This window comes from Heloderma suspectum, chromosome 2, assembly GCF_057233095.1.
Source record: "Heloderma suspectum isolate Gila_16-S chromosome 2, 16-S_ref, whole genome shotgun sequence".
Taxonomy (NCBI): domain Eukaryota; kingdom Metazoa; phylum Chordata; class Lepidosauria; order Squamata; family Helodermatidae; genus Heloderma; species Heloderma suspectum.
Genome location: NC_139459.1, coordinates 29,048,124 through 29,072,965, shown reverse-complemented (window position 1 = coordinate 29,072,965; position 24,842 = coordinate 29,048,124). Strand labels below are relative to the sequence as shown.

General features: G+C 45.1%; 1 protein-coding gene and 1 pseudogene across 2 annotated transcripts in view; both read left to right on the top strand.

Moving 5' to 3' along the window:
- The first annotated feature begins 6,512 nt into the window (after positions 1–6,512).
- On the top strand, positions 6,513–19,725 carry LOC146352038 (leukemia inhibitory factor receptor-like; annotated as a pseudogene). Its single transcript, XR_014787338.1, has 6 exons — positions 6,513–6,597; positions 6,972–7,135; positions 9,103–9,274; positions 12,636–12,923; positions 13,465–13,595; positions 19,293–19,725. The product of XR_014787338.1 is annotated as a leukemia inhibitory factor receptor-like (transcript).
- A 1,242-nt stretch (positions 19,726–20,967) lies between these two features.
- LOC146352037 (leukemia inhibitory factor receptor-like) overlaps positions 20,968–24,842 on the top strand; it is a 29,259-nt gene continuing 25,384 nt past the window's right edge. Inside the window, exon 1 of the mRNA XM_084832055.1 lies at positions 20,968–21,049. The gene's annotated coding sequence lies outside the window, so the exon portion shown is untranslated. The remainder of the gene's footprint in view (positions 21,050–24,842) is intronic.

Below are 24,842 nucleotides of genomic sequence, written 5' to 3'. Positions count from 1 at the left end.
CGCACCCTCCCACCCATGTTCCCCAGCAACTGGTGTACATAGGCTCACTGCCTCTGGTTCTGGAGGTAGCACATAACCATCAGGACAAGTAGCCATTAATAGCCTTTTCCTCCAGGAATTTGTCCAACCCCCTTTTGAAGCCATCCAAATTGGTGGCCATCACTACATCCTGTGGTAACAAATTCCATAGTTTAACTATGCGCTCTTGCATGGAGACTAACCTGATTTATAAATCAACACTTGATTTACACAGAGAACACAGTTACGTCCTTGAAGATTTTCTCTATGTAATATTTAACTTGCACAGCTGCTAAATATGCAGGTCATAACCTGAGTCTCTGGTCTTACAGACTCTAAATGAGAACAGTTTCTTCATTAAATAAGCACATTTTTGTTTATTAGCAAGCGATTCCCAGTTGAGCCCACGCTTGGACATTTGGCATTATTATTCTGTGCGAGCACTTTCCCTGCAACGCAGTGCAATACATGTGCATTACCCCAGCCCATCATGTCCTGTATCAGTGTGGGTTGGCTTTCTTCTTCTTTGGGTTACTAGTGTAAACCCCGTGTTGCCAAAGGGGCTAGAATTGGATAAAAATATGTTTGCCCATTCCCCTTGCGACTGGAATAACTTTACACTTTTAAAATAAATGTACTTCAAATATACCAGCACGGTGAAAACAAAACAACAAAACAAAAAGATGTTCTTTTTTAAAAGATCATTTACCATTTCTTGAAGTTTGAGGTCGAAACATGATGTCACTTCAGACACTGCTAGGGATGGAGCAAATAAACCACCACTGAACCATCGAGAAATAGGAGACTGTCTGGTGTGGACACAAAAAACATACTGTTTTGCTATTAAAGCCTGAGCTTTGAACTTTTTCAAAGTTTCAGAATTTGAAAATGTTTTTTAAAAAACAATTTATACAAATTAAATTAAAAAAAATATCAAGTTTCTTCCAGTCTATCAATTCTGTTGCTTCATGTCAACTTTCCCTCTTCTTTCTGGTGTCTTTTCTATCTGTTTTCATCTGTTGCTTTTCTCTCTCTTCTCCCTCTTGTGTCCTCTTTCTTCTCAACTTCTTTTCTTCCTCCTCCTCTACTTATCACCAAGGGGCTGACTTTTCTTCAGCCCCTTTCCCAACATTCCGTGCCTCCCTTTCATTGGCCCAGCACTGTAAGAGCTCACAGGAATAAGCATTATTGCATGTGCATACGCACAGTGTGTCACATGTTACAACATTACATGCACAGTGTGGGGCATATGTATTAATCTTGCCTTTGCCTCATCCCTCTCCCTTCCCAAGCTACTCAATGCTCAAACTTTCAACTTCTTTGAAGTTTCAAAATTTTCTGCATGTCTTCACTTCTCTTGCTTCAGCTGAAAACAAAAATGAGCAAAACTGGTCTAGTAGATCTCTAGTAATAAGCCTTACACTACTGTATTCTTATATAAGATTCAAATAATTCCAGTGAAGAAGAAAAATAAGATAATAGCTGGAAATCCATGGATCAGTGATCCCTACCAGTAGTTTGAGCTAATGATAATTAGTCACAATGATTTTCACTTGAAGGTGGTGCCCTTGTAGTTTACTTCAGGGGAGATTACAGGTAGAATTTAAATCTAACACCCCAGGATTCCTAGCAGTACCAAAGGGCTTGGAAACATAGTCAGAAGCCTCCACTGTGTTTGTTATTTATTAATTTATATCCCACCTTTCTGCTAAAGGCAGTTAACGGTAAAATCTGAATTAAAAACAAAATCTGAATTAAAATGTAACATAAAAACAAATAAATGAAAAACACAACAATAAAAGAAGACAAGCAGCACCAACCAATTAAAAAAAAACCCTTCAGTGGTAGACCAGCATATATGCCAAAGAGCTACCTCAATAAAAACATTGTTGCCTGCAGGCAGAAGGATAACAAAGGGGAGCCAACCTAGCCTCTCTCAGCAGGGAATTCCAAAGCCTGGGAGCAGCTAATGAGAAGGTCTTTCTCACATCCCCACCAAATGCGCTTCTCATGGCATTACTGAGAGAATGGCCTCTCCTTGGAACTAGGGATGTACGAAAGTCACTTGCCTTTCGCGGATTATGTTGATGGGGGGGGAGGCGTTCCGTCCCTCCCCCCGGAATCCTCGATGGGGGGAGGCGCTCTGTTCCTCCCCCCCAGAATCCTCCGTGGAGCAGCCAGCCAGGCCCAGCCAGGCCAGAGCTGTCCGCAGCCGGATTTCTGGCCGCGGAGGACTCTGGGTAAAAAAAAAAAAAAGAGCGTACGCAAATGGCGGCGGCTACGGCCACCGCCATTTGCGTTCCTTATTTTTGCCCTCTTAGTCTACGTAAATATTTACATAGACTATGACGGCGAAAATAAAGGGGAACACAAATAGCGTAGCGGGCATTATTTGCGTCCCTTTCTGATTCCCCATTTTAGCCTATGTAAATCTTTACGTAGGCTAAAACGGGGAATCAAAAAGGGACTCAAATAGTGCCCGCTACGATATTTGCGTTCCCCTTTATTTTCGCCGTCATAGTCTACATAAATATTTACGTAGACTAAGACGGGCAAAAATAAGGAATGCAAATGGCGGTGGCCATAGCCGCCTCCATTTGCGTACGCGGTTGTTGTGTTCTTTTAACCCACCCAGCCATGATAGGCTACGTAAATCTTTACGTCTTTACGTAAATCTTTACGTAAATCTTTACACAGCCTATCACGTCGTTTTTTTTTTTTAAACCTGGCCATGATAGGCTACGTAAATCTTTACATAGCCTATCACATTTTTTTTTTTTTTTACAAGAGTGGAAATGGCGGTGGCAGCCGGTCAGAAGACCAGCCGCCACCGCCGCCGCTGCCGCCCAGAAGATCCGCCCCAGGTGAGTCTCGTCCCGGGGGTGATCTGCAGGGGGTCGGGGGGTGGCAGGCCGTTCCACCACAGAGTTCGGGGGGCCGAATGCACTGGCATTCGGCCTCACTGAGATCTGTGGTGGAATTCTCTGCCATCCCTACTTGGAACACAGTGGGAACTTAAAATTGGGCCTTCCAGTATCCCTGATCTTCCCTGCTTTCTGTCCATCCCCACCCCCCATCCCTACTCTCTTGCAAGGTCAGATTTGAAAAAGGGGGAAGCAGAGGCAGGGAAGTTTGGAGACCAGCTGGTGTCTAGTTGAACTAATTATGAGTTGAGCTAAACTTCAGAGGGGAATTTGGCTCAGCTGTCAGTAATATGGGAGTGACAGATGAAAATGCTGGCTTTCTAGTAGCTATGGTACAAGACATCTTGGATTCTGCCCACGGGAACCCACAAGCCTTGGAAAATGTTTCGCATAAGAATCTTGTAGTGGGAAGACAGCCATCTCTAAATATATGTGGAGGCCTGGTGGGGGGAGCAGATTGTAGGCAAAGATATCTAAATTAAAGGATAGCACTGGCAGAAGATCAAATATATGGCTTCACTCTGTGTCCCTGTTTACTGAAGTAGGATTGAGTAGGGCTTCTCTCTCAGGCCAGTATTCTCCAAACCGTGGAAGTTCCATCACGCAACCTCATTTGCTGTCTCTGCCCCTATACCCTAGTTTCTTGTACCAGTCAGTCACTGATAAACCATTGTCCCTATTTTATGTGGTAGAGGTATTTGAGCAATGACTTGAAAGCCTTTTGTTAGTGTGAGTTGTTAAGGTGTGAATCCTGAGTTTCAGTCCTGTCCCCCAAGTCCATAGAAGGTAGATATCTGACAAGGGTAATGCATCTTGGCTTTAGGGATTATGCATGTATATGGGGACAGACACACACACACACATACACACACAGCATGCTTTCCCTTCCATTGCCCATCCCAGGCATAACTCCCTATTTAGATAGTCAATTATTAATTAATTTATTTATTTACAATATTTATATACCGCTCCACATCAGAAGATTTCAGAGAGGTGAACAACATGATAAAAGAATAAAACAACAGGTTAGAAGAGTTAAAACATTTTTTAAAAAGCCAAACCCCAACAAAGTGGAATTTAACAAATCACGGCTGGTCATGCAAGGAAGGCCTCTTGGAAAACAACGTTTTCAGGAGGCGCCGGAAGGAACACAATGTTGGCGCCTGCCTGACCTCTAAAGGCAGGGAATTCCACAGGAAGGGGGCCAGCACACTGAAGGCTCTTTTCCTGGTGGACTCCAACTGGGCCATGGGTCCATGTGGAACCACCAGGAACATGCCCTCTGATGACCTCAGTGACCGGGCAGGTTGGTAAGGAAGGAGGCGCTCTCTCAGGTATCCTGGTGCCAAGTTGTTTAGGGCTTTGTACACCAGTACTAATACCTTAATCCTGGCCCAGTAGCGAATAGGCAGCCAGTGCAGTTCCCCCAGCAAAGGAGTTACACACTGAAAAGTGTTTGAACTGATGCTATTTTATAAGTATAACCAGATTGTGAAGAATACTGTTATGGCCACTTTACTAACACACCCTATTTCAGAAGGCAGTGTAGGACAGGCTGTTGGAGAGATATTAATACATTCATAGTATTTTATTAATATTTATGTGTTTGTTTGTTTGTTTGTTTAAAACACTTGTATCCCACCCTATATTAGTAAGATCTCAGGGCAGCATACAGATAGAATCAATTGAAACAGTATAAAACAATAAATAAATTAGACAGCTAAAAACATATTAAACCATTAAACAAGCTAATGCCAACTGAAATCTAAATCAATAAAACAGTTAAAACAGTGTGCAACTTTAGGGAATGTTAGCCCTCAAAGGCTTTGGTAAAAAGCCATGTTTTAACTTGGTGCAGAAATGAAACCGATGTATGCACCAATTGGGCCTCCAAGGGGAAGGCATTCCACAACTGGGGTGCCACAGCAGAGAAGGCCCTATGAGCTGCTTTTCAAGGCATCAGGCACAAAAGTGGGATACAAATCCTGCAAATAAAGAAATAATTCACCTGAGATCTTGCGATAGGGCTTAGGGATGTCAATTCATGGCATAGGGATGTACAAAAGGAAAAAAAAAACACACAGAGAGAAAAATAATGGGGAATTCTACCCTATATTCTTTCAGGGTGCCACTATTTCTAATTAAGGAGTCATTCCCACTTCCTTGAACATTTAGCTATTTCCAAAGGAAATGGTTTTAGTTAATTCTTTCTAAGTGAGGAAATTTGGGGGTGGAAAAGGGATTTGGGATGTTCTTTTTTATCATGCTGGCTATTGTATCACAATCTTTGGCAGAACACAGTGACAGCCAATGAACTAATTGTTCTGTGTCCTTTAAAAATGTTCACTTTAATGCTAGGATTCCCAAGAGGTAACCGCAATCTTGCAGATGTCCCTTCTGGACCCAGCATCACAATACTTGTTTCCAGTACTTCTACACCCCTTGAACAAAAGCTGTTTTGTGTGTGTGTGTGTGTGTGTGAGAGAGAGAGAGAGAGAGAGAGAGAGAGAGAGAACGAGAACGAAATACAACACATGTAGCATTCAACACAGGATTTGCTGAACTGTAAGTCTTGAAAACAGTCTCTCTTCAAATTGTGCTTTAGTCACTGGCAGTTTTGAAAATGGTCAGATTTAAGACATTATAAAGGGTTTATCTGAATGTGTCATTACCATGATATCTTCTGCATATAATTTCCTTCTCCATTGCAACGTGGTTTAGCTGCAAGAGATGCTCATGCTTTATAAAAATATACATTTTAAAATATGTTTTGCTGGCAGAAATGTTCAGGTGCAAACTCCCAACTATGTTGTTTTAACACTACATTTGTATCAAGTCTCCCTTTTATGGTAACTGGGAAGTTTAAATCTGAGAACTGATGTTTCAGTTTTAAAATTGAAATGGATAATAAAACATTAAATAAGAAGAATAAAAAATCTCTTGCCACAGGTTGTCCCCACTGGTTGTTCTACAGGCATCCCACAGGATGGGAAAGGGTTGAATCCCCCCTATCCCTCCCTGCTTGGGTTCTGACCCATGTAGTAATGTGTAGTCTGACCTTGTGAGTTCACATGCCATAACTAAAGGAAAAGGCATTGTACATAGAATGCACTAGATTTCCTCTGAAAACACAGGAGTACAGGCAGCACAGTTGCAAAAGAAAAAAGGTTGTACCATTATAAGCTGCAAAATTTGGTAAGCTCGTACAAAAACCTGGACCCAATGAATTTCTCCTACATCTCTAATTAGTAGACTTTCTTTGAACCTGCTACTTGAGTGTGTGACACATTTATCCTGAGCTTACAATGAATGTAGCACATTCATAAAGCGCTTCTATCTGTAAGTCTCCCAAAGTAAGTCTACACAAAGTGGACAATGGAGTACATAATGTATAGCATCTTCCACAACTTATTGTCCACAAATGCGCAGGCATTGATCCACTGGCATCTTACACCTTTCAAGACTTTAAAGCAACAGCATTGTCTGAAAATGTACAATTCATTTTCTTCTTTTAATTATTAGAACCTGTTGCTGTGAGGTGATCAGTTCTTCATAGTGAATTGTAACAGAATGTGGATTAACCGAATTCCCTGCTATATATTGGCAGTAGCAGATCTGTATATTCTAAACCACTTGGCCCACAGTCAGGAAATAGGTTGGTACGATCTGGTATCTGTCGCTGTCTGTCTGCTGTTATGATTTCTCTGCATGCTCTCCTTCTCTTTGCATGTTATGTATGCACTATATCATTTTGTTTAATGAGAGCTGCACACCTCCCCCTCGCCCACCCTACACACACACATACAACATCTGTGCGGAAATAACTGCACTAGCAGCCAGTTTGCTACTGAGCCATCCTGACTGGGGAAGAGGTGCAGCAGTTAAGGGTGCAATGCTATGCATGTTTAGACGGAGAAAGTCCTTTCACTCCCAGCATTCTCCAGCCAGCCATAAATAGTGCTTTATGATTATCAATACCAAGTAGTTCTGAATTGGGCTGTTACTTCTCCCCCCCCCCCGCACCCCCAGCCCTTGTTCCTCTCACTCCACAGATTCAAAGATTGACTCCCAACTTAATCTCTGACACATTTGAACTGGAGTGGCAAGATGGCGGTTCAGCCTATCCAGAGGAAATAGACGCCACCTGGCAAATTCAGATCCTGCGCAAACAGCCCATGGAGGAAGTGGTGCTAGTAAGTGGTCTGTCTTTGCTTTTCTAATCCAATTTGTTTAATCCATCCCAAACTTTAGAGGCAAATCATTTTTAAAACAGAAAGAACGCATTCAAGGAAATGAGGTGCATATTATATCACTTAGGGCGCCATCCTGTGGCCACTAGTCAGCGGCAGAAAGCCCCATTTAGAATGTGGGATTTTAGGTTGGTGTAGAGATGCTTCACATCTCTCCCCCCTCCCCATTTCACTCTAAGGTAGGTACAGGGGCCCCAATCTGTTTTGCCCCTCAGAGCATCAGATAAGGAGTAGGGAATGCTAGATTAGGTAGGAACCCCACACAGTCATGAAACTTAGTGGATGATCTTGGGATGGTATCATAAAATTCGGAGAAGTGTGAAAAATGGAATCTCCCAAATCACAGTCCAGCACTGTAACTATTACACCACACTGTCTTTTTTTCTTAACAGGGAAAATGCAGTATTTAATTTTAATGGTGCTTCAAAGTGCTCCAATGGCTTGCGTATTTCCACAATTCCGCTATACCACAGTGCCATCTAGTGGCTGTATAATGAAACGTATAGAACTTGTAGACAAAGGAAATCCTCAAAAGAAAGCATGTGTAAAGAAGCCGATCTTAATCCCACAAAGAATCTGGAAGCAGAAGCCTGGTAAAGATGCAGGATAAAAGCCTAGTGTAGACAAGTCCTTAATGACTTTTCCAGGCTTTCACCTATCGCTAGTCTTCATCACAGTGTGGCCAATATATAGGAACATAAGTTTATATATTCAGTAGGTGGGAAAGTGGCACAGTTTATTATTTTTCCCTCACACACCACCATGTGGTGGTTAATTTCAGGATGGCTAACTGATCTGAAGGTTCTCCCCCATCACTTTTATCTTCACAAGTTCCTGTGATGTAGGTTAGGTTAAGAGATATGGTGACTGGTCTGAAGTCACCCAGTGAGTTTCATAGCTGAGCAGGGATTTAAATTTAGGTCTCCCTGGTCCTATTCTAGGACTCTAACCACTGGTCTGAACTGGCCCATATTAAGACTTCATGATAGTCTGAAGCCCACTGGTCTCCTTCCACTTCATTGACCTCCAACTTTGCACTGAATTACATCAGCTACATCAACTACACCAACTCCCTTTTCTGGCTTCTGCTTCTTTGTCATCACCTTCTATTTCTAATATCAGGTTTTATTTGTGTACCAAATGATTCAATTTTAGTCACAGACTACTTTTGTTTTTACAAAGGCCTTACCACAGAGAATCAGTCACAATAATGGTCAGAAAGCACAAGAGAGGCCTTGGTGGCTGATGACATCATGTAAAGGACCTGCAAACTACCGTGAATGACCAATCATGAGAACACAATAAAAGCCTCGAGTTGAGAGGCTAAAAGAAAGCAAATTATGCAGGACATTCTAAAGAAGGGAAGTTTACATTTGGAATTTATGGAATATGAGATAGGCATTTGTTTCTAGTTACTTTTTTTTTCTTTTCCCCCTGCATGTGATTCAAGTTTCTTTGCAGAGCATCTCTTGCTATAGAATTCAGGTGGCAGAGTAGATTGAATATCAGAGGGGTTTAATTGTGATAAGCAGTTTTGATCACTTTTATAAGAAAGTACCTTTATTAAAGTTTTCGAAAACTAAATGAACTCCAGTTCACGGTCCGGACAACACGACAAGATCCAGGGAAGCAAAATGAAATGCTAGTGAAGTTGTCCTCTGGGTTGCCCAAGAGGAGGACTAATGGTGCCTGCAAGCCCAAGGCACGCAACAGTTCCTTCCTGTTTGTAGCCATCTTGCTAAACCATGGTTTAGTGAGAAGTGCAAACTGGGGCAATGTCCAAAATAGGTTTACTGTCCTTATTACTAATCAGGATCTAGAAACCTACTTTGTTAGAAACAATAGGAAGCAAAAATGTTCAGATGGCTTCCTGCATAGGTATTCATGCAACATTTCTTTTACATTTTTAGGAGACCTATCAGTCAAAATTAACTGGTAGTAACAAACAGCTCCATTGGACCTGGACGTCAGACCTGCCTTTTAATTGCACTACACACTATGTCAGGATTCGCTGTCAACTTCATGGGAATGGATTTGATGGGACTGCATGGAGTGAATGGAGCGAAGTTGCAAGTATTTCTGGTAAGACAATGCTGTTGAGAACAAATGTGGAAGAACGCTATCAATGTTGTGTGTCCGTGTTAAAGTATAGAATGAATGGCTTCCTGGATCAGACTGTTTACCAACAGTTGCTATGGCCTTTTGTAGTTTTATAAATGGTTCTAAGATTGTACTTTAGCCACCCATCTTCACTGTTGCTAGGAATATGGAAGGTAATGGGAGAAATATGAAAGTTTCTGGTTCAGAAGTTGTGCCAACATTATCTGTGCTTCTAGGATTTTTCCCCCAGATTCCAGCTGCCCTGATTTTTTGTCAAAAATGGACAAAAAGCGCAGAACAGGGCCCTTCAGTATGGTTGCCCTGAACCCTTTTGGGACTCCTTTCTCTTGAGCTGAGGTACTGAGAACTTTGCAAAACATGAAGATAACTTGCTACTGTGCAAGGCTCTCTGCAGGTCCAGCATGAGGCCTAGCCAATCCCCCACTGAGGAAAGATTTGGAATTATTTGCCCTCTGACTGTGTGCTTGGCTTCCCTTCAGTTTAACGGCCTGCAGGTAGAGTGAGGGCTTCTGCCTGCACTCTGTCTTCATATGTCCCCTTTCTCCCATTTTTTTTTTTTGGAGGAATAAGCAATATATTTCTGCATGCCTTAGGGTTCTCCTGGATATTTAGAAACCTCCCTCTTACTAGTGGTTGGTTACGTTTTTGTTGCCTTACCAATTTGTTGCCTTTCCTCCTCATTGAGGAGGGCTGTAGAACCTCTTTCAGTCTTAGGGCAATATTCCACTTGGTGACGCTTTCAAGGGCCACATTCCAGTGGTGGGTGGGGTCAAAGGAGCAGGGCCAAAACACCAAAAATACTAGTGTATTTTAGCTTAAAACTCCTAATACCAGTATCTAAGCCTTAAGCGAGGCATCTCAACATTTCAGAATGGGGAAAAAAAACTGCGCAAAGCCAGGAAACCACCAAACAATCAGTGTTTGCAGTAAAGGGAGGACAAGGTGATGGGATTATTTAGTAACAATACCTCCTGTTTAGAAAGGCAGTCAGCAGAGAAAAACAAAAAGGAAAAACAGAATGAGCGTTTACCTGTCCCACATGCACACAAATTATCTTAGAATAATGAAAAGGAGATCACTTCTTTCTTCAGTGAAGGAAAGAAAACAGTTTTACTCACAAGTATTCTTGCATATACCATGCAGGTACAGCGTAGAGTTTCTAAAGGGTTTGTTCAGTCCATTTTGTGTTCTATTACACCGGCAGAAGCAAGAGAGCAAACACACGTGCTCCCAGCAATGGTGGAAGTCGGGGGGAGGAGCAAAGGGAAGAAATCACAAGAAACCACACTGTGAGCTATAGAGATCCTAAGGCTAGCTGTAGTCAAAATTCCCATGAACAAACTAACTAAAACACTGCCTACTTCTGGTAACATGCAGATGAGGTTGTGATATTCCCAAGGTAAGGGCCTTCTGGGAAACTCCAGAAGAGGTGGATGGGGACCCCAACTATGCTAGATTTGGTCCCTGGGCCTTAAGTTCTGTACCTTTGTGCTAGAGGAAATGTTAAGTGTTTGGATAGCTTCAGCTCCAAAATGGACTCCTATTTTTCTGTTGCCTATACTATAGGCCCTATAAATTTCAGGACAAGGAATGTGGGAACCAGGAGTGCAAGTAACTTTGAGTTTCTTTCCCAGCCCTCCCTATTGCCACCATCTCCCCCGCCACCATCAGCCCACTACCACCACTTAGGGATGTACGAAAGTCACTTACCTTTTCGAAGGGTGACATTCATGGTGGGGGGGAGGCGCTCTGTCCCTCCCCCCGAAATTCTGTCCGGCTGGCTCTGCTCCATGGAGATTCTGTGGAGCCACCGGCCAGGGCCACCTGCAGCCAGACATCCGGCCACTGGGCAGCCTGCAGGGACGCAAATGGTGGTGGCCGTAGCCGCCACCGTTTGCGTCCCTGTAGTTTGCCGTGATAGGCATCGTAAATATTTACATAGCCTATCACAGCAAGCAAAACAACAACAACAGCGGACGCAAATGGTGGCGGCTACAGGAGCCGCCATTTGTGTTCCCTTTTTTTTGCTGTTTTAGCCTACGTAAATATTTACATAGGCTATTATGGCGAAAAAAAAGGGGAACGCAAATGGCATAACGGGCGCCATTTGCATTCCTTCCCCCCCCCCCCCCGCTGTTTTAGCTTACATAAATATTTACGTAGGCTATTACGGCGGAAAAAAAAGGAACGCAAATAGCGCCCATTTGTGTTCCCCTTTTTTTCGCCGTAATTATCTATGTAAATATTTACATAGGCTAAAACGGCAAAAAAAGGGAGCGCAAATGGAGGCCACCGTAGTTGCCGCCATTTGCGTCCACTGTTTTGGGGTTTTTTCCTTGCCATGATAGGCTATGTAAATACTTACGTAGCCTATCACGGCCTCCACAGGGACGCAAATGGCGTCCTTGCGTTAGCCGTGATAGGCTATGTAATTATTTACATAGCCTATCATGGCTATGATAAAGAAGCGAATGGCGGCCGCAGATGCGGCTGCCATTCGCAAGTCAGTGCAGACAGCAGCAGGTAAGTGCTCTGTTTCGCGCACCTTTCATGGGGGGTGGGGGACTTCGTTCCGCCATGGATTTCGGGGGGCCGAATGCACTGGCATTCGGCCTCACCGAGATCCGTGGCAGAATTCTCTGACATCCCTACCACCACTACAAGCCACCAAGCCGGCCCCGTATTTTTTCATTAAACCTGGTGACGATGACAGCAGCTTCTCCTCCTCCTAGCCCAGCATGCCTTTTTAAAAGTAAACATTCTTTTAAACTCATGCTTTGAGTAGCAGCAATCTGAACCCATCTGATGTTGCCTTTGGGGAGGGGGGACATGGCCAATGAGGGTACAGGAGCAGTGAAGGGGTGGCCTTTATGTCACTCCTGTGGTCTCATTGGCTGCATCCCCCAAAGGCAGCATCTGATTGGTTCAGATCACTGCTACTTAAAACATAATTTTTAAAAAGTGTAATTTTAAAATGGCTCAGAGCATTCAGTCTCTTCTGGTGAGCTGCTGCAGGGCTTCTTTTCGCTTGTGGGGCAGGGGTGGTCTGGGCAGGAAGGTGAGGGAAAGAGCCACCACAACGTCCTTCAGTTCAGGGAGTCCCTGCAGTCTGGCCCTGTCTGCACCACTGTTTTGAACTGTTCCTTCACACCTCTGCTTCGGCTCACTTTCCATTCATTTGATTGGGCTTGCTTAGCAATAATTCCTAAGAGGATGTGTCTATTCAGAAGTGCAGCCACTCAACTGATTACCAAGGGAAAATTACCCAATGTTGTAGATCCTTCCCCTCTTCAATCCTGCCCTTTCGCTGTTTCCATTGCAGGAAAAGATACAGGCTCTACCACAAAAATGTATCCTATAGACCGAGTGGTACAAGTTGGTTCTGATGTGTCTTTCTGCTGTGTGTGGAAGGATGAACAAAGCATGATTAGCGTGCATTATGCTGACTGTCCAACTGCACAGTGTTGGACTGCCTCTCTTTCCGAGCGGAGCACAATAATCCACAGGGACAAGGTCAAGGCTTCAATACAATCTGGGAATAACGCATGGTGTAAATTACGGAACCTGGCAGGAGGTCTTGACGTTACTGGAACTGTTCTCTTTGTAGGGTGTAAGTATATAGAACTAACTGGGTGATTGGGCAGCGTTATAGGGATGGACGCACATTTTTGCAATGTGAACTCCAGTTTGGAAGCTAAATGTAAATCTTCTCTGAAGCTCTTGTAGTGGCTTCGTTAGCATCACTAACAGACAGCCTTTTCTGTGGGTTTCCTCACACCCCAGGAAAACTTAACCTTGCAATGGGGGACAGTATGGAAGATTTGCCAGGTCCCCCTGCAAAAACAACAGTGTGCTCATGTTTCAAATGGCTAGAATGAATTTTCTGAAGGAAACTCTGGCTCACCTCCAAGTAATTGGTTCCCCTGAAGAACTGATTGGCCAATGAAGTTGCACATTCCTAGGTGCATTTAGGTTAGTCAGTGCTGTATACTGTAGATGGATTACACTTCAGTATAAGTAGAAATTGTACATATTAATCTTGTGTCACAGAAATGTGTATATTATTTACCTGAAAAGGTTGAAGATAATTGTAGTGTAGGGCTGAATAACTATTTGAAATAACACTTTACTTTTTTTTCACACTGCTGCAGACCCACCCCGATGTTCCACAGGACTTGAACTGCAAAACACTGAATTCTAAGAAAATCAGATGCAGATGGGGAAGGGGAAGATCCACTAATTTGTTTGGCATCCGGAGAACAAACTACTTTTTATTTGAACGGTAAATCCATGTTTGTCAGGAGAATATTGATCAGGTGGTCCAAAACCGATATAATTGGCAGAGACGTGTTATGAAGTCCTTTTTGTGGGGTACCATTTGCCATTTGGTTAAATAGATTTTTAGGTCTACACAATATGGTGTCTGGCTGAAAACAAGATATCCAAAGGCTTCTTGTTGTTATTGTTGTTTTATATTGTTTGTGATCCTGAATATTTCACACATGTATGATTAGGCCTTACTGAGCACTATGCTATAAGGCAAGGGAAAGTGGGGGGTAGAGAAGTTAAGCTTAAATGACCTCTGGTCCACAAAGAGTTAGTTGCCATTCACATCAGTGAGACTAGAGGTGCTGGTGAATTTCACTGGGCTCAGGTTCAGAAACAAGCTTCAAGGACTCAGCAATGCTCACCTCAAAGGAGAGGTAAGTATGAGAAGCCTTTGAATTAAAATCTGAGCTGGAGAAGGCTTCCCAGATAAAGAGCAGACTCCAGGAAAACCAGAGATGGAAGGCCAATGCCAGTTCCCGAAGGGAATCCTCTTCGTCCAAGGGTTCCCCACTGAAGAGTGAGCTTTTGCCCCTCACCTCCAGTTTGCCCGGGGAAATTTATTTAAAACAGTCCCTTAACAAACTGTCTATTGCTTTGCTAGGGGGCTGCATAGAGCTGCCTCTCAAAGGGAAAATCATGGTCTTCATGGAGACCATGGCTTCCTGGGAGCTGCACCATATTCCAACTGGGCCCACCCATGTAGCCGGTCATGCACTAGACTTTGTGTTTGTTTCTGGAGAAGCGGGGAGTGATCTGGAAGTCGGGGGTATATCCACCACCCCCTTGTCATGGTCAGATCACTATCTGGTGACGTTGGACTTCTCGGTTCCACAACCCCTCCACAGGGGTGGAGGACCCATTAAAATGGTCCGCCCCAGGCGTCTTATGGATCCGAATGGATTCCTGAACACACTTGGGGATTCTCTGGAGCACGCCAACGGCCACTCGGTCAAGATCCTGGTGGGTGGCTGTGTAGCAGCCATGTCAGGGGTCAGACTAAGTGGTCTCATGTTCTTGCTGAGCTAGCATAGTTTGGCAGGAACAGCAATGTAGAGACTTCCCCTGTCAGCAAGCCAAATTGCACAACACAGTCATGATTTTGCCTTTTTGCTTACTGCAAGACTGTATCCTTGTTCTCAAGATAGAATGTCCTATGGCCCATTTCCTGTACTATAAACAACTATACCAACTGTAAAACCACAGGAGAGGGAGTGGGAGAAAGGGTCGCTTGTGTGTCATCATCTCTATAAAAGTAATGTGTGGCTATGCCTCGGGGCTTTTGGCTCTTTGGAAAAGATTCCAGCCTTAAGCCTGCGCGTTAAATAAAGAATACTCATTTTTCTTTACTCCGTGGTCTCTCTGACTCTGATTTCTGCTACAGCTGGAATGCCACAATCACTGGGGCATTAGATTGGGTGGCTCCGAAACACGCTCTCCCCCTGAACAGGGCTCGGACTGCACCATGGTTCAATCCACAGTTACAAGCTCTGAAACTGGAGGTGAGACGGCTAGAGCGCCAGTGGTAGAAGTCTCACTCCAGAGGCGATCAGACACAGGCTAGAGCTGTATCTTCAGCCTATCATGTGGCGGTGAAGGCAGCAAAAAAGGAATATTAGGCTGCCTCTATCATGTCTGCAGAGTGCTGTCCCAGGAGGCTGTTCCAAGTGGTCCGGAGCGTGGTCGGTCCAGTTGCTCCAGAACCACTGGAGCATTCTAAGGCCTCCTGTGAGGCCTTGGTAAGGCACTTTGCAGATAAAATTGATTGGATTAGGAGTGTTATTCCGTGCACTGTGGATACAGTTAGTGAGCAGGAGGCGGTCTGTGGCACACCGGTTTTGTGGGATCAGTTCCAGCTTCTTCCTTCTGATGAAGTGGACAAGGTGCTTTCATCTGTAAGGCCGATCACCCGCTTACTTGATCCTTGCCCATCTTGGCTCATTATGAGCTGCAGAGAGAGGCTGGGTGAGGGGATCAAGGCGGTGGTGAATGCCTCCCTTAAGGAGGGTGTGATGCCATCGGCCCTCAAGGAGGCAGTGATAAGACCACTTTTAAAAAAGCCCTCCTTGGATCCCCAAGTTCTGACCAACTTTCACCCAGTCTCGAATCTGCCTTTTTGGGGCAAGGTGATTGAGCAGGTCGTGGCGATGCAGTTGAATGCACGCTTGGAAGAAGCCAATTATCTAGATCCATTTCAGTCGGGCTTCAGGCCTGGCCATGGGACAGAAATGGCCTTGGTCGCCTTGGTGGATGATATGAGGAGGGCTCTGGATAGGGCCGAATGCTCCTTTCTTGTTCTCCTCGACCTCTCAGCAGCTTTTGATTCTGTTGACAACGGTATCCTCCTGGACCACCTGGAGGGGTTGGGCATTGGAGACACCATATTACGGTGGTTCCGGCCCTTCCTCTCCGGCAGGTTCCAGAGGGTAGCACTGGGAGAAGAGGTTTCAGGGTTCCATCCTCTCCCCAATGCTATTTAACATCTACGTGAAGCCACTGGGGGCTGTCATCAGGAGGTTTGGGGTGCCGTGTTACCAATATGCGAATGACACGCAGCTCTACCTCTTGTTCAAATCTTCACCAAGGTTGGCCGTAGAATCCCTGTCCAAATGTCTGGAGATGGTGAGTGGCTGGATGGGGAGGAATAAGCTGAAGCTGAACCCTGACAAGACTGAGGTGCTTTTGGTGGGAGACAAGAGGAGGCTGGGGGATGTTGACCTGGTGTTGAATGGGGTACGGTTACCCTTGAAAGACCAGGTCCGCAGCTTTGAGGTCATCTTAGACTCCCAGCTGTCCATGGAGGCTCAGGTGTCAGCTGTGAGCTGGACAGCGCTGTACCAACTCCATCTGATAAGGTGGCTGCGCCCCTACCTTCCCGACCATCTGCTCCCATCGGTAGTATATGCCCTGGTCTCCTCTCGTTTAGACTACTGTAATGCACTCTACGTGGGGTTACCCTTGAAGATGGTTCAGAAGCTGCAGCTGGTACAGAACAGGTACAGAACAAGGCAGCCGCCGGCGAGATCACATCACTCCAGTGCTGAAGGAGTTGCCCTGGCTACCAGTTGTTTTCCGGGCCAAATTCAAGGTGTTGGTTTTGACCTTTAAAACCCTATATGGTTCTGGCCCAGCCTATCTGAAGGAGTGCCTCCAGCAACACCAGACAGGCCGCTCAACAAGATCAGCCTTGGATGGCCTTCTCTCTGTCCTATCAGCCAGGACAGCTAGGCTGGTGAGGACGAGGGAGAGGGCCTTCTCTGTGGTGGCCCCCATTCTGTGGAACTCCCTCCCTAGGGAACTCCACCATGCCCCCTCTTTAATGAGCTTCTGCCACGCATTAAAAACGTGGTTGTTCAGGCAGGCATTTGGGGTGGGTTTTTAGAAATATGATGTTTTTAATGTTGAATTTTATTGTATGAACTGTTTTTGTTGTTGTACATCGCCAGAGTGGCTGGGTGACCAGCCAGATGGGCGATTGATAAATTTGATAAATAAATAAATAAAAATGGAGTGGGGCAAAATCCCTTCCACAGGGGAACCTTAGGGCATGAGGGGATGAGATTTTGACTCTCACCACATTATTCCTCAGGCTCCACACACACACACCCCTGATCCCGACCACCACCACCAAAGTCAGGAACAAACCTCTCCCTTGCTTTGATGGAAAATGAACTCATATATTTACTGAGCTGGAGAAGACTTCCCACACAAAGAGCTGACTCCATGAGGCAAAAGCCATCCTGTTAACCTAAGGATTCTCCACAGAGGAGCGGGCATTTCCCCCACCCCCAGTTTTCCTGGAGAAAACTGTTCAATATAGTCCCCTAACAAACCAACAGAGAACCTCTATTGCTTTTTTTAAAAGTGGGTTATAATGAACAAGAGACTGAAACAACTGGGCATGTTTAGCCTTGAGAAGAGTGAGGGGAGATACGATAGCACTCTTCAAGTACTTGAAAGGTTGTCCCAGAGAGGAAGGCCAGGATCTCTTCTCCATCATCCCAGAGTGCAGGACATGGAATAATGGGCTCAAGTGACAGGAAGCCAGATTCCAGCTGAATATCAGGACAAACTTCCTGACTGTTAGAGCAATACGACAATGGAACCAATTCCCTAGGGAGATGGTGGGCTCTCCCACACTGGAGGCGTTCAAGACGAGGCTGGACAGCCATCTGTCAGGGATGCTCTGACTTGGATTCCTGCACTGAGCAGCGGGTTGGACTCGATGGCCTTGTAGGCCCCTTCCAACCCTACTAGTCTATGATTCTATGATCCCATGAACTGCCCCACAGTGAAAAAACGGAGGGACAAAAATGCATTCACAAGGGTCCCTTAGGGTAAGAGTGTCTTCCATGGGGGTAAGATTGTTGTTTCTCATCACGTACTTCCCCAGGCAGCTCTTCAGCACACCCAGGAAGAAACCTCTCCCTGGCTTTGCTGGGCATGCCATTCCTTGGCATGAAGAGCTGCCCAGATTGGTTTGGGAATGAACTCAGCTATTCACTGATTTTGGGGTAAATAGCTCTGCTTTTTTCCAAGCTGTTCAGATGGGAGCCAAGGGGAACTCTCTCATCTCTAAACGGAACAGCTTAAGTCACATCTTAGACTGTACCAAATATTATTCATTTACATTTTTTGATTAACACTACCACTTCCAATAGAATTTAGATTTCTACTAAAAGCCAGTCAAATGGTCTGAAAATTCACATTAATAAAAGGCTGGTTGGTGCTTTTATTTCTGTGGCTGCAGCTTTTTTAGTATGCTTGCTGCTACTGCTTTGTGGGTTGTTCACATGAGTCATCCTACCCAAACAGGGATCATATAGTGAATAGAATGATGCCCTGATGCTACATAGCTAAAGAGAATTGGTTGTGTGATAATAGCACTGAGGGGAATATAAACAAATTTATTTATTTATATAAATATATAAATATATTTCAGAGACTTAGCACAAAGCGAGGGACAAGAATCTATGCCTTGGAAGAGGAGGGTCCTGGTAATGGCAAGTTTTTTGTTGGCTGGCAAGGTTCTCCTCCCTCGTTATGCCTCTATTTCTGATACAAAAAACTATTTCCTAAGGGTGCCCAGAAATTTATTTATTTCTATATCACGCAATAGCCAAAGCTCTCTGGGCGGTTCACAAAAATTAAAACCAAAGAGCACACAATAAAGTAATATAAAATATATAAAACATTAAAACCACAGTATAACAATACAACCAGACTAAAACCAGAATAAAACCTAGCAGCAGTGCAGTGATTTAAAATACAGATTTAAAACAGCAAAGCAAAAAGTCTAAAAAGCTGAAATGCTAAAAAAATGCTTAAAAAGTGTTGAAATGTTGAAGACCGTTTGGCACTGCTGAAAATCTTTGGGCAAAACATTGGTTCATAGCATTAAAGTTGGATTAGGAATCCTGGCTTGTTTGGAAGAAAATGTTCATTTGGACCGAGAAAGAAAGAAATATTCTAAATATATGGATAGTTAAACAAAATGTGACTATTATGTATTCTGCGTCCTTTGTGCTTTCTTAGAGCTAGTTCTGATATATTTCAATTACATCCAGCTTCAGCAGATGACAGAAGACACTGATTTAATCTTTATACAATGAACTGCTTAGATTTTAATCACCCCCTTTCTTTAAATTTACAGAATTTCTGGGGAAAATATTACATGTACAGCAGAAAGAGATGTGAAAAGTTACCGATGTAATTTTCCAATTCTGAATGATCAGACATCATATGATTTCACAGTCCAAGCTTTCAATCATCTTGGTCAATCTAAAGCTTCTTTTTTAATTGATATACAAGCATAGAGGTAAGGCTTTATGTTCAGTGAGAATGAATTAGTACCATTTGGTAACCACCACCACCCCTGCAAAGATCTATGTTACAGATTTCAAAATTGGTCTTCCATTCATACATTTAGGACTTATTACATTATTCTTCTATAATTATGACTAATACAGAGCTTGTTTTAACTTCTGGATTAATCAAATAGGGATATCATATTTGGAGTGCTGTTTTTTGTACTGGAAATCAATAGAGTAATAACCGATGAATAAAGTTTTAATGCAGTTCACATGAATACTTTCCCACCAAACCTGTTATGACCAGGGTTATGCTTCTCTGTCTGAAGGACACTCTGAGCTTGGAGGGTTGTTGTGTGCAGAGTGAGAGCAACCTGACACAGCTCCACCTCTCTCGCTAAGCTGGAGGGGGAGGTACTGAGATTGCACTTGTACCCAATGGATGCTCCAGGGACAGGCCAAGTGCAGAGGCAAAGGAGCCTGTGTACCTCCACCTCATCCTCTCTGAGCTGGGTGGGTGGGGAAACAGGGAAGTGTGGGCTTGCCCTGTGTCTGGCAGGCACCCCAAGATCAGAGTGCCTGTTGGGTGCAGAGATGGAACCAATCTTTGCCCTTCCTCCAGCTCTGAACTAGTGAGCGGGGAGGGTCTTTTCTTTTTTTCTTTTCTTCACGCCCCCGCCCAAGCTCCAAGTTTAGAGTTGGAGAGTGGAGCAGAAGAGTGTTCCCTCCCTGACCTCGTGCTATATTTCAGAGACTAAGCACAAAGCGAGGGACAAGAATCTATGCCTTGGAAGAGGAGGGTCCTGGTAATGGCAAGTTTTCCGTTGGCCGGCAAGGTTCGCCTCCCTGGTTATGCCTCTATTTCTGCTCCAAAAAACTATTTTCTAGGGGTGCCCAGAAATGGCCCCTCCAACTTCACAGGCTCATTTGCAGGCCGCAGAAGAAGGGGCATTTGTGGGATTTTCAGAGGGGTGGGGTGCAAAACTGCCTGGAGTTACCATTGCCCAGATCTCCCCCTGATGGCTGCCATTTTCCTTCCAAGGTCATCTCTAAACCTGCAATTTATCGCACACTCATGACTGGCCACTCACGGAAGTTTGCGGGTCCATTACATGACGTCGTAATCCTCCAGTGATTTTCCCGTCATTTCCCCCTGCGCAACAGTCTGTGCAACAGGAGCACCATGGCCTGCCCATGTACTTCTCCTGTAGCGTGAAAACCCCGCTTTGCTGGGGTTGTTGGGGGTGTGGCAGGGACGTCGGGGTGGTGGGCATGTCGGTATAATGACCTGCCAGCTTGCTGCCATGCCGTGACTGAATGCGATGCGCTGATTTTGCTCCCAACTTCGGCTGCTTGCCCCACAGCACAGAATGGCCGGCATGCTGGCAATCCAGCAGTTCACCGGGAAACTGGTGCCTGTGGGGGTGGGGTTCAGGCAGTTCGGTGGAGGTTGCTGTCCACCTGCATTGCGTGTCAATCACAACCAAACCACCAGTAATCTGTGAGGGGAGGGAAAGAGGCAGGAACCAGGGAGGAAATGTCGTGATGCCCCCAGCGCTTGCAATGGCTTTTCGCGGAAAAGTGGCCACCCCGTGAAAAGGTAAGGAACGGAATATAACAAGACAGAAACAACTGTGTAAAGGAGCCTGATCTAATCCTGCGATGAAACAGGATGGAGAAAGCCCCGGTATTGATGCGGATTTCTGCCCCCATGTGATGAACCCCCCAAAGTCCCCAGACACTATGTGATGAGAGAGTGTCACTAATGGCAGCTGCCAGCTGGAGGCAGCAGAGTCTTAGGCCTGCTAATGGTTCCCAATCCCTCACAATCCCTGATATTTGCCAGGGGATTTCAGGGCCCCTTTTGCCCTCCTCGTGTCCCACAAATTCATGTTTGTTTTCCATGGAAAACCTTTTCTCAGACTTAGCTTTACTTGTCCTTGCCCAGACTGAGGGAAGGCAGCACCTCCAGGAGTCATTATAACAGCGAAAGGAATGGACTGGACAGAGTGAACCTAGCAACTGTTGCTCATGTCCTGGAAACAACCCAGTCAGACTACTGGGCTGCCTCTTGAAGACTATTCTCCCAGAACACTTCTGTCAATCTATCTTTTCCATGAACCCTAGTCCCTGTACCCCACTGTAACTAAATTTACACACATGTAACTGAAATGTATGTATTTATTTAAAACTCTGAAATGAAGCCTGGGGGACATCAATTGGAGCAGAGTTCCACAGGTGGGGAGCTACTCCTAAGAAGTCCCTTCTCCCTCATGCCCACCAGCCTAATTACGTTGACAGATGGACACACAAGTAGGGCCTCCAATATTGATCTCAGAGTGCAGGCAAGCTGGTATGGGTGAAAGTGGTCCTTCAAGTAACCTGAACCCAAACTATTCAGGCCGTAAAGGCCAATACCAGCACTTTAAATTGTGCATGGAATTGGAAACTCACTGGCAACTAGAGCTGCTGGTACAATACAGGTGACACATCATTTGACCACCAGTCCCCTGCCAGTACTTAAGCAGCCATATTTTGTACCATCTGAAGTTTCCAAACTGTCTATAAAGTCAAACCCACATACAGCACATTACAGTACTCCAGCCTCAATGTCATTTAAGCACGGATAATTGAAGCAAGACTTTTTCTCTTCGGGTAGAGTTGCAGTTAGTGCACCGGCCTAAGCTGGCCACTACTGCAACCTGAGCAAGTCCAGGAGAACTCCCAAATGGCATACTTGCTCCTTCAAGGGGAGAGCAACCTAGTTAGGACAGGCTGAAATCCTCCATCCAGATTTGGAGGATCTGTTTCCAGATCCAGACTCCAGATTTGGAGTCAGTTTCCCTACCCAGAGTGTCTCTGTCTTGTCTCAATAAAATTTCAGCTTGCTTGCCCTCATCAATCCCCAAACTGTCTCCAGACACCAGTTCAAGAGTTCCAAAGCCTCCCTGGGGTGAGTAGGTGAAAACAAAAGGTAGAGCTGAGTGTCATCAGCATATTGCACTGACACTCCAGCCCAAACTTCCAGACGATTTCCCTCTAGCAGTTTCCTGTAGATATTCAAGAGCACAGGGGGCCACACAGACCCTTGCAGCCATGGGGTAGAGCAATTGTCCCCCAGCACCACCTTCTGAGACTGATCTTCTAAGAAGGACTAAAACCATTGAAACACTGAGCCTCCCAACCCAGATGGATGGCTCAAAAGTATACCGTGGCCAGAACTATCAAAAGTCCAGGAGAACCAACAGGGTTGTACTCCCTCCCTCCATTCCCCTAGCGTAAGTCATCCACCAGGGCAGTTTCCCAAAACGGGGTCTGAAACCAGACTGGAATACATTTAAATTAGTGCTGTGCCGAAACCCTACCTGCTCTTTTGCAGCCTCTTCGTTTCCTTGTGAGAGAGGCAGTTGTGTTTCTTTTGTTGGGATGTGGAGAATTTTGGAGAAATGTCTCAGGCTTCGGTACTAGAAGGAGGTGGCAGAGGGGTGTGTGAGCATGCTCTTTCTTTTGACATGCCCCCACCCGCCTCCTGTCGCTGCAGCCTCTCTGGCTGCATGAGCTTCTTGGAAAGCCCCCTGGAAGACTTAGCCAGGACATCCTCCCTTGGGGCTTCCCTGTGCAGCTGCCTACGGAGTGCCTGAAAGCTGAGAGAGGCATTTTTGGTTTTGCTTTGTTATTAAACAATATCATCAAGAAGAAAAAGAAGAACCACCAACCCCACCACCAGCAGAGGCTGGTAGCTCCGATGTCAGTGAGGAGGTGAATGCGTTCCAGGTTGCAGTCAGAACCAGTCAGAACTTCACACCTTGGATTTATTTATTATTTCTTTATTTAAAACATTTCTATCCCACCCTATATCATTAAGATCTCAGAGCAGCATACAGATAAAATCAGTGTAAACAGTATAAAACAATAAATAATGTAAACACCTAAAAACGTATTAAACTATTAAACAAGCTAAAACCAGTTAAAATCTAAAGCAATGAAACAGTTAAAACAATGTGCTAGGGAATGCATTTAGCCCTCAAAGGCTTTGGTAAAAAGCCACGTTTTTACTTGGCGCCGAAACGAGACCAATGTCTGTGCCAATTGGGCTTCCAAGGAGAGGGCATTCCACAACCGGGGTGCCACAGCAGAGAAGGCTCTCTCCCACGTCCCACCATACTTTATGTCTCGCACTGGTGGGACGCAGAGGAGGGCCCCTCCAACAGATCTCAGTCCTCGGGCAGGCATATATAGGGAGAGGCGCTCCCTTAAATATCGGGTCCCAAGCCGCTTACGGCTTTAAATGTCACCACCAAAACCTTGAATTCTGACCGGAAGTGTATTGGCAGTGCAATTCCTTTAAAACCGGTGTCATATGTTTTTTTTGAGGTGTTCCGGTCAGCAGCCTAGCTGCTGCATTTTGCACTAGCTGCAACTTCCGAGTCGTCTTCAAGGGCAGCCCCACTTGAAGTGCATTGCAACAGTCTAATCGGGAAGTTACCAGCACGTGTACTACTATGGCTAGGTTGGATAGCTCCTTTAGAGTTCTGACTGGTTCGGACTGAAACCCGGAGTGGATTGACCGCCCCACTGACATTGGAGGCACCAGCCTCCACTGATAACAAGCACTCCTCTCTCAGCTTTCAGGCATTCAGCAGGTTTCTGGGCTGCCTCTCTGGCTGCTTGAGCTTTTGGAAAGCCCCCTAGAAGACTTAGCCAGGACTTCCTTCTTCGGGGCTTTGCATGCTCAGTGTCTGAAAGCTGAAAGAGGACTGCTTCTTCTGCTTCTTGTTGGAAGGAATTTAATAACAACAAAGCAAAACCCAAAATGCCTCCCTCGGCTTTCAGGCCCTCAGCACTCAGCTGCACAGGGAAGCCCCAAGGGAGGAAGTCCTGGCTAGGTCCTCCAGGGGGCTTTCCAAGAAGCCCATGCAGTCAGGGAGGCTGCAAGGACAACGGGTGGCTGTGGCGGGGTGGGGGTGGGGACTGGCAAAAGAAAGAGCACCCACATCCCTCTGCCACCTCTTTACAGTAAGGTAACCACTGAAGCCCTCCAGCCTGAGAAATGTCTCTGAAATTCTCACCCCTTCTCATAATTCTCAGGTGCAGTTTCTTTTCACCCCTCCCCTGCAACAAATGGCCAAAAACAGAGCAAAAAAACTGGCACAGTACTAATTTAAATAATCAGCATCATCCAACACTGCTGGGAGACATAAATGCATATTCTTTCTCTGTTTTGCTTCCAACTCCATTTCCTTTCCCTCCCTATTGTAAGCCCCTTTGGGGCAGGGGCGTTTTTTTCCTGTGAAGCACCATGCACACTGATGGTGCCATATAAACAAATAATATTTGGGGGTATGTTGCCACACATCCTTGTTCTCATGGACACACAAACATGCATATACGTC